This window comes from Alexandromys fortis, unplaced genomic scaffold, assembly GCF_014885135.2.
Source record: "Alexandromys fortis isolate MF-2015 unplaced genomic scaffold, M_Fortis_MF-2015_v1.1 scaffold_262, whole genome shotgun sequence".
Lineage (NCBI taxonomy): Eukaryota > Metazoa > Chordata > Mammalia > Rodentia > Cricetidae > Alexandromys > Alexandromys fortis.
This window is the reverse complement of record NW_026068147.1, coordinates 399,695-407,436: the sequence shown is the minus strand read 5'-3', so window position 1 is coordinate 407,436 and position 7,742 is coordinate 399,695.

Below are 7,742 nucleotides of genomic sequence, written 5' to 3'. Positions count from 1 at the left end.
TTTTTTTTTTTTTTTTTTTTTTTTCTTCGAGACAGGGTTTCTCTGTGGTTTTGGAGCCTGTCCTGGAACTAGCTCTGTAGACCAGGCTGGTCTCATGGTCTCAAACTCACAGAGATCCACCTGCCTCTGCCTAGCTAAGTTCCTAACACCTATACAAGGCAGCCCACAACTCCCTGTACCTCTAACTCCAGGGAAATCCATTGCCCTCCCCCTGGTCTCAGCTGGTACTCCATGCACAGACACACACACAAACACGCACACAATTTAAAACAATTTTTAAATACAGTCTCAATTTGTAGCTCTAGGTGGGCTAGGCTTTACTATGTAGACAAGACTGACTTTGAATTCACATAGATCTGCCTGTCTCCAAGTGCTGGGATTAAAAGCATGTGCCACCCAGCTAAAATATTTTTAAAATAACAAAATAAATATACAAATAAAATTTATACTGTTAATTAATCCCAGCACTCGGGAGGCAGAGGCAGGCGGATCTCTGTGAGTTCGAGACCAGCCTGGTCTACAGAGCTAGTGCCAGGACAGGCTCCAAAGCCACAGAGAAACCCTGTCTCGAAAAACAAAACAAACAAACAAAAAAAGCCAGCAGAGGGTGTCAGATCCCCTAATCCTAGAGTTAAGGATCTTTGAGAGCTGCCCTGTGGGTGCTGGGAATTGAACACAAGTCCTCTGGACGAGCAGAAAATGCTCTTAACCATTGAGGCATCTCTCCAGCTTCAACAGTGTACTGCTCAATTAAAAGAGGGTTGGGCAGTACTGAAGAGATAGCTCAGCTACGACTGTGCTTGCCTCTTGTGAACAAAGCCCTGTAGTCTGTCCCCAACCCAAGTGAAACTGGACGGGCACTCATCTATTGTTCCTGCACTTGGGAAGTGAAGCTTGGAGGGTCAGAAGTTCAAGGTCATCCTTCCCCACACAAGTGATTGGAGAGTAACCTGAACCGCCTCATGATCACACAAATGCTTGTAGGCAGAAGCTAAAGCTGGAGCTCAGGCACGGTCATGCGCACCTGTAATCAGAGCTCTCGGCAGGGTGAAAGCTGGAGTTTAAGGCTAGCCTTTTCTGAGTCGAGCTAGCTTAGTTCAAGGCCAACCCTAGTTGAAGGAGACCCCATCTCAAAAGTAAATAATCTAGTGACCAGTGAGGTGGCTCAGTGGGTAAAGGTACTTGTCAGTAAACCTGACAACCTGAACATTTTTTTTTCTTTCTTTTTTTTGGGGTGGGGTGGGGTAGGGGGTTTGCGGTTTACAGACAGGATTTCTCTGTATAACATTCCTGGCTGTCCTGAAACTCGCTTTGTAGACCAGGCTGGCCTCGAACTCACTGAGATCTGCCTGCCTCTGGCTCCCAAATTTTGGGGATAAAGGTGTGTGCCACCACTGTCCGACAACAACCTGAATTTTGTCCTGGGACCCACATAATAAAAGGAAAGAGTCCATTCTTAAAGGTTATCCTACGGCATTAATATGCCTGCCATGCACTCAGCCACGCATATACACAAAAGAAATAAATTTACTTTATTTTCTAATGATTTGCTTGTTTTTATTTCATGTGCATTAGTATTTTGCCTGCGTGTATGTCTGTGTGAGGCAGTCAGATTTAGTTGTGAGCTGCCTTGTTGGCAGGTGCTAGGAATTGAACTTGGGTCCTCTGGAATTGCAGCCAGTGCTGTTAACTGCTGAGGAGCCACCTCTCCATAACTAAATGTACTTTTTTTTTTTTTAAGTGAGAGAGTATGGGAGCCCATGGTGAAAATGTCTCAGAGCTTTATGACTTTTTTTTTAAAGATTTATTTATTTATTATGTACACAGTGTTCTGCCTCCATGTATGCCTGCAGGGCAGAAGAGGGCACCAGATCTCATTACAGATGGTTGTGAGCCGCCACGTGGTTGCTGGGAATTGAACTCAGAACCTCCAGAAGAGCAGTCAATGCTCTTAACCTCTGAGCCATCTCTCCAGCCCCCAAGCTTTATGACTTTTGCAGTAATATATCCATTGATCTTATTGTAACGTCTCTCCAATCCATGTAACCACCATATGGTCCTCAGCCTATGGTGGTACAGTTGTGATCCTAGCCATCACTGGGAGATACCCAAAGAGTCAAATTTATGCATTAATGACAGTTCCTTGCAGGAGGGCATGCAACCAAGGCCGCTGAGTTCTAGGGAGCCAGAGAATCCTTCCCACACCTCCTTAGTGCCTTTTTTTTTTTTTTTTTTTTTTTTAGTGTAGGGTTTCTTTGTCTGACCCTGGCGATCCTGGAACTCACTCTGTAGCCCAGGCTACCCTCCAACTTACCCCCACTGCCTGGCATGATCCATAGTTTGATTCACAGTTCCTTCATTAGTATGATTTATCAAGCAGAACAACTTCCACATTGCCTAGGTTCCTCTGTCTTTGGTGTCAACACCTATAACGGGGATAGACCCTATGGGAACAGTATAGACAATCATATAAATAGGGGCACTCCTGTAAGCCATGTGTCTCATGAACATCAAAACCCCATAACCAACATGGCTATGTGGCCTCAAGCAGGACAACTCAAGGACATTGTACTCCAACAGAGACAGTACCACCTACCTCCTGGGTAGTAATACAGACCCTGAACAGCCATTAGCTGTGCCGCCAATAAATCACACTGAGAAGAGAGCAGTTTCATTAGCCTTGATTAACAGTTGGGCGGTGGTGGCACAGGCCTTTAATCCTAGCACTTAGGAAGCAGAGGCAGGTGGATCTCTGTGAGTTTGAGGCCAGCCTGCGCTACAGAGTGAGTTTTAGGACAGCCAGAACTGTTACACAGAGAAACCCTGTCTCAACAAAAAAAAAAAAAAAAAGAAAAGAAAAGAAACAAAAAAATTAAAAATTCCTTAGGCATTTGTAACCATATAATTATATGATCTGTTCCTCTCCACCAATCATTAAAAGTAACTCATCCCCCTTCTGTACACAAGACACTAGGGTTCACCTTAAAGGTGACATATCCTGTCATTTCCAGTGAGGTGAGGGAACTGTGGTGGCGAGGCTTCAATAAACAACACATTTGAGAAGTGCAGGTGGGAGGATCAGGAGTTCGAGGTCATCCTCCTCACACATCCAGTTTGAGGTCAAAATAATGAATAATGCAGACAGACCTGGAGCAATTGCTCACTGGCCAAGTCACTTGTTTTCTTTCCTTCCTTCCTTTCTTCCTTCCTTCCTTCCTTCCTTCCTTCCTTCCTTCCTTCCTCCCTCCTTCTTCCCTTCCTTCCTTCCTTCCTTCCTTCCTTTATTATTTATTTATTTTTGGTATTTTGAGACAGGGTTTCACTGTGTAGTCCTGACTGGCCTGGAACTCACTTTGTAGACCAGGTTGGCCTTGAACGCACTGAGATCTTCCTGCCTCTACCTCCCAAGTGCTGGGATTAAAGACGCTGCACCACCGCTGCCTGCTGATTTGGTGTTTTCAAAGAAGATCCAGGTATGGTTCCCAACATGCACATAATAGCTAATAACTGTGAGTAACTCCAGTTTCAGGGGTTCCGACACCAATCTTCTAACCTCCATGGGCATGGAGCACTCACGTACATACAGACAAAACACACTAAACACAAATAAAATGTTTTTAAAGAGGGTGTGTGAAAAAGGAAAGGTTAAACATGCCATTTATCATCGCCTCAACTTGATGATAGGGTCACTTAGTGACCTATGTCCAATACCATTTTCTGATGAGCGGAAGGAAGCATGCCACGGATCGTCTTGGCCTTAGATTCCTTTCACCAGAGAACACACAAAACATGGCCAAGATTACCAATTAGATGTGACAGCATGAACTGTTTGGTTTTGAGACAACATCTCATTGTAAAGACCAAGCTGACCTCAAATTCAGAGCAATCCACCTATCACAGCCTCCCGAGCATTGAGGTCACAGTTGTGTGATGTCATCCATGCCATCTGCCTCGTGGTTCATGCACAAACTCTTCAAATAGTGTTAAACTAGCCAAACATGATGGTGCTTGCTTGTAATCCCAGCACTTAGGAGACAGAAAAAGGAGGATGGTCTTGGGTTCTACACCAACCTAGTCTACATAGTAGCTTTCAGGCCAGTCAGCAGTACATGGCTAGACCCTGTCTTGGAAAACAAAGAGACGTTTTGGTTTGGGGTTGTTTGAGGGGGTTGTTTATTTTTTTTTTAGTTGGTTGGTTGGTTGCTTTTTCAAGACAGGGCTTCTCTGTGTAACAGTCCTGGTTGTCCTGTAACTCGCTCTACAGACCAGGCTGGTCTCGAACTCATAGAGATCTGCCTGTCACTGCCTCCCAAATGCTGAGATTAGAGGTATGTGCCACCATGCCTGACTCCCCAAGATTTCTTTTTAAAATTGTTTTAAGTTACATGTCTGTTTGTGCACCTGTGTGGGTGCGTGTGCATGTGAAGGCAGGTGCTCTTGTGCACCTGTGTGGTTGCGTATGCATGTGAAGGCAGGTGCTCTTGTGCACCTGTGTGGGTGCGTGTGCATGTGAAGGCAGGTGCTCTTGGAGACTGGAGGTGTCAGATGCTCAGTAGCCAGATTGCAGGCAGTGATGAGCCACCTGACATGGGTGCTGGGAACTGAACTTACATCTTCTGGATGAGCAGCAAGTGTTGTTAGCCACTGGGCTTTATCTCCAGACTCCACCCTTTAAAGATTTGTTTATTTGCATTGTATGTGTAGGAATCTTTTGCCTGTGTTTTTTTAAAATTTATTTTAACTTTATTTTATGTGCATTGGTGTGAAGGTATCAGATCCCCTGGAATTGGAGTTACAGACAGTTGTGAACTGCCATGTGGGTGCTGGGATTTGAACCTGGGTCTTCTGGAAGAACAGCTGGTGCTTTTAATTGCTGAGCCATCTCTCCAGCCCCCTTGCCTGTGTTTTTGCAAGTACATTGTGTGTGAACCTAATGCCAGTGGAGACCAAAAGAAAGTGGTGCAGTCCCTGAACTGGAATTACAGACTGTTCTTTTCTGTCTTGTAAGCGATGGGAACCAAACCTGGGTCTCTGCAAGTGCTTTTAAGATCTAGGTCACCGCTTTTCTTTTCTTTCTTTTCTTTTTTTTTTCTTTTTCTTTTTTGCTCGTTTATTTATTTTTCGAGACAAGGCTTTTTTCTGTGCAGCCCTGGTTATCTTGGAACTTGCTGTGTAGACCAGGCTAGTTTCAGACTCAGAGATCCCCCTGCCTCTGCCTCCCAAGTGCTGGGATGAAAGGTGTGCACCACCATGCCCAGCTGCTAAGCCACCTCTTTAGCACTCCAAAACTATTTTGAATTAAAGAGTGGTGGCTCACACCTCCTATAAGTCTAGCACTCAGAGGGCTGAAAGTGGAGGATTTCAGGTTGTAGGTAAAGCTAGGCTATCTACTGAGTCCAGGCCAGGCAGATACAAGGTGAAAACTCTGTCAGAGAACACAATAACAAAAAAGGTGGCTAAGACGACTCAGTGGTTAAGAACACTTTCCTTGCAGAGGGCTCTGGTTCAGTTCCCAGCACCTATATGGTGGCTCACAACCATCCATTTCCAGGGCATCTAATGCCCTCTTCTGACCTCTATGGGCTCTGTACACATGTGGTACACCTACATGCATATACAAATACATCTTATAAAAATTTAAAATTTTTTTTTTTTTTTTAAAAAAAGGCAAGCTGATCCATGTTTCCTGGTGGCTCACACATTTAACCCCTTGGGAGGCAGAGGCAGGTGGATCTCTGAGTTGGAGGCCAAACTGATCTACAGAGTAAGTTCCAGGACAGCCAGGGCTACACAGAGGAACCCTGTCTCAAAAAACAAAACAAAACGAACCCCCCCTTCCACAAAAAAGTTTCTCAAGGGGTGGAGAGATAACTCAGCAGTTAAGGGCACTGACTGCTCTTCTAGAGGACCAAGGTTCAATTCCCAGCACCCATATGGCAGCTCACAACTGTCTGTAACTCCAGTTCCAGGAGATCCAACACCTTCACACAGGCGTACATATAGGCAAAACCCCAATGTACATAAAGTACAAATAAATAAATTTAAAAAATATAGAACATCTTGCTTTTTTAAAAAAAAAAAGTCCTCAGAAAGAAAACCAAACCAAAACTCAAAGAGAAATGTATAATTTGGTATTTTCTTTCACACTTAGAATTTCTGAGAGAGTCTCATGTAGTCCCACACAGCACTGAACTCACTTGGTAGCTGAGGAAGGCCTTGACTGACTCCTGGTCTTCCTGCTTCCGCCTCACCTCTGGAGTCCTGAGTGGGATCTTAGGCATGGACCTCTGTGGCCTGGTCTTGTTTGTCCGATCTCATTTGCTTTCTCTGAAACTGTCACAGAGGCCAGGCAGGCCTCAATCTCTTGGCAATTCTGCCTCAGCCTTCCAAGTGCTACGATTTCAAGTATGAGCCCCTAGAGGCTGGCTAGTGCTTCCCCGTACCCCACAGCCCATCATCCCCACCCCAATCCCCAGGAGTGTGTGTTATTATTTTTGAGGACGAACATGCTTAAAGTGTTCTTTGAAAATTATTGAGCACGTGGGCTCATCCCTTTAACCCTAGCACTCAGAGGAAAATGTAGGTGGATCTCTATGAGTTTGAGGCCAGCCTTGTCTACAGAGTGAGTTCCAGGACAGCCAGAGCTGTAAAGTCTCAAACAAACAAACAAACAAAAAAGGTTACCCCAAATTACCCCAAATTATTTTATTTTCTGTGTAAGGGTGTTTGCCTGTATGTATGTTCACGTGCCATGTGTGTACCTGGTGTGTTTGTATATATATATATGTCTGTGTGCCGTGTGTATGCCTGGTATATTTACATGTATGTATGTATGTCCATGTGTCATGTGTGTGCCTTGAGCCTGCAGAGATCAGAACGGGTATCAGAACCCCGGAACTGGAGTTACATGCTTGTGCGCTGCCTTGTGAGTGCTGGGAATTGAACTCAGATCCTTTGGAAGAGCAGTCAATGCCCTTTACTGCCAATTTTTTCAGTGCCTGGTTTATTTAGTTTTTGGGAGGGCAATGGTTAGGAGGTGTTGAGACAGGTCTCAATTTTAGGCCTGGCTGACCTAGAACTCAGAGAGATCCATGCTGGGGACAGGGCAGGCATGTATCACAGTAAACAAGTGAAGATTAGAAGACAACTTTCAGAAGTTGGTTTTTTCATTCCATATTTGGGTCCTGGGGATTGAACTCAGGGACTTAGTCTTGGCAGCAAGCACCTCTACCTGACAGGACAAGGCCACCTCCCTAGCCCTCTTTTCTATTGTTGTAAATCTCTTGGTTGTGGTGTTGAGGATGAAATCCAGAGCTTTGTCTATGCTAAACATGAGTTTACATTCCAAATAAAATAACTTATAACTGTAATAGAGCATAGTACTAGGTGATATTCTGATATATGTATATATATGTATCATAATGTACAAGTCAGATTTAATAATCTTTCTTAAACATTTAGCTTTCCCCCTTCCTCTCCTTTTTTTTTTTTCTTCAGATACGGTCTGTCCGTGTAACCCAAGTGTCTTGATCCTTCTGCATCAGCCTCCCAAATGCTTCTCCTCCCCCCCCAAGACAGGGTTTCTCTGTGTTGTTTTGGAGCCTGTCCTGGAACTAGCTCTTGTAGACCAGGCTGGCCTCGAACTCACAGAGATCTGCCTGCCTCTGCTTCCTAAATGCTTGGCTCTCCTTACAATTTCTTTCTTTCTTTCTTTCTTTCTTTCTTTCTTTCTTTCTTTTTTT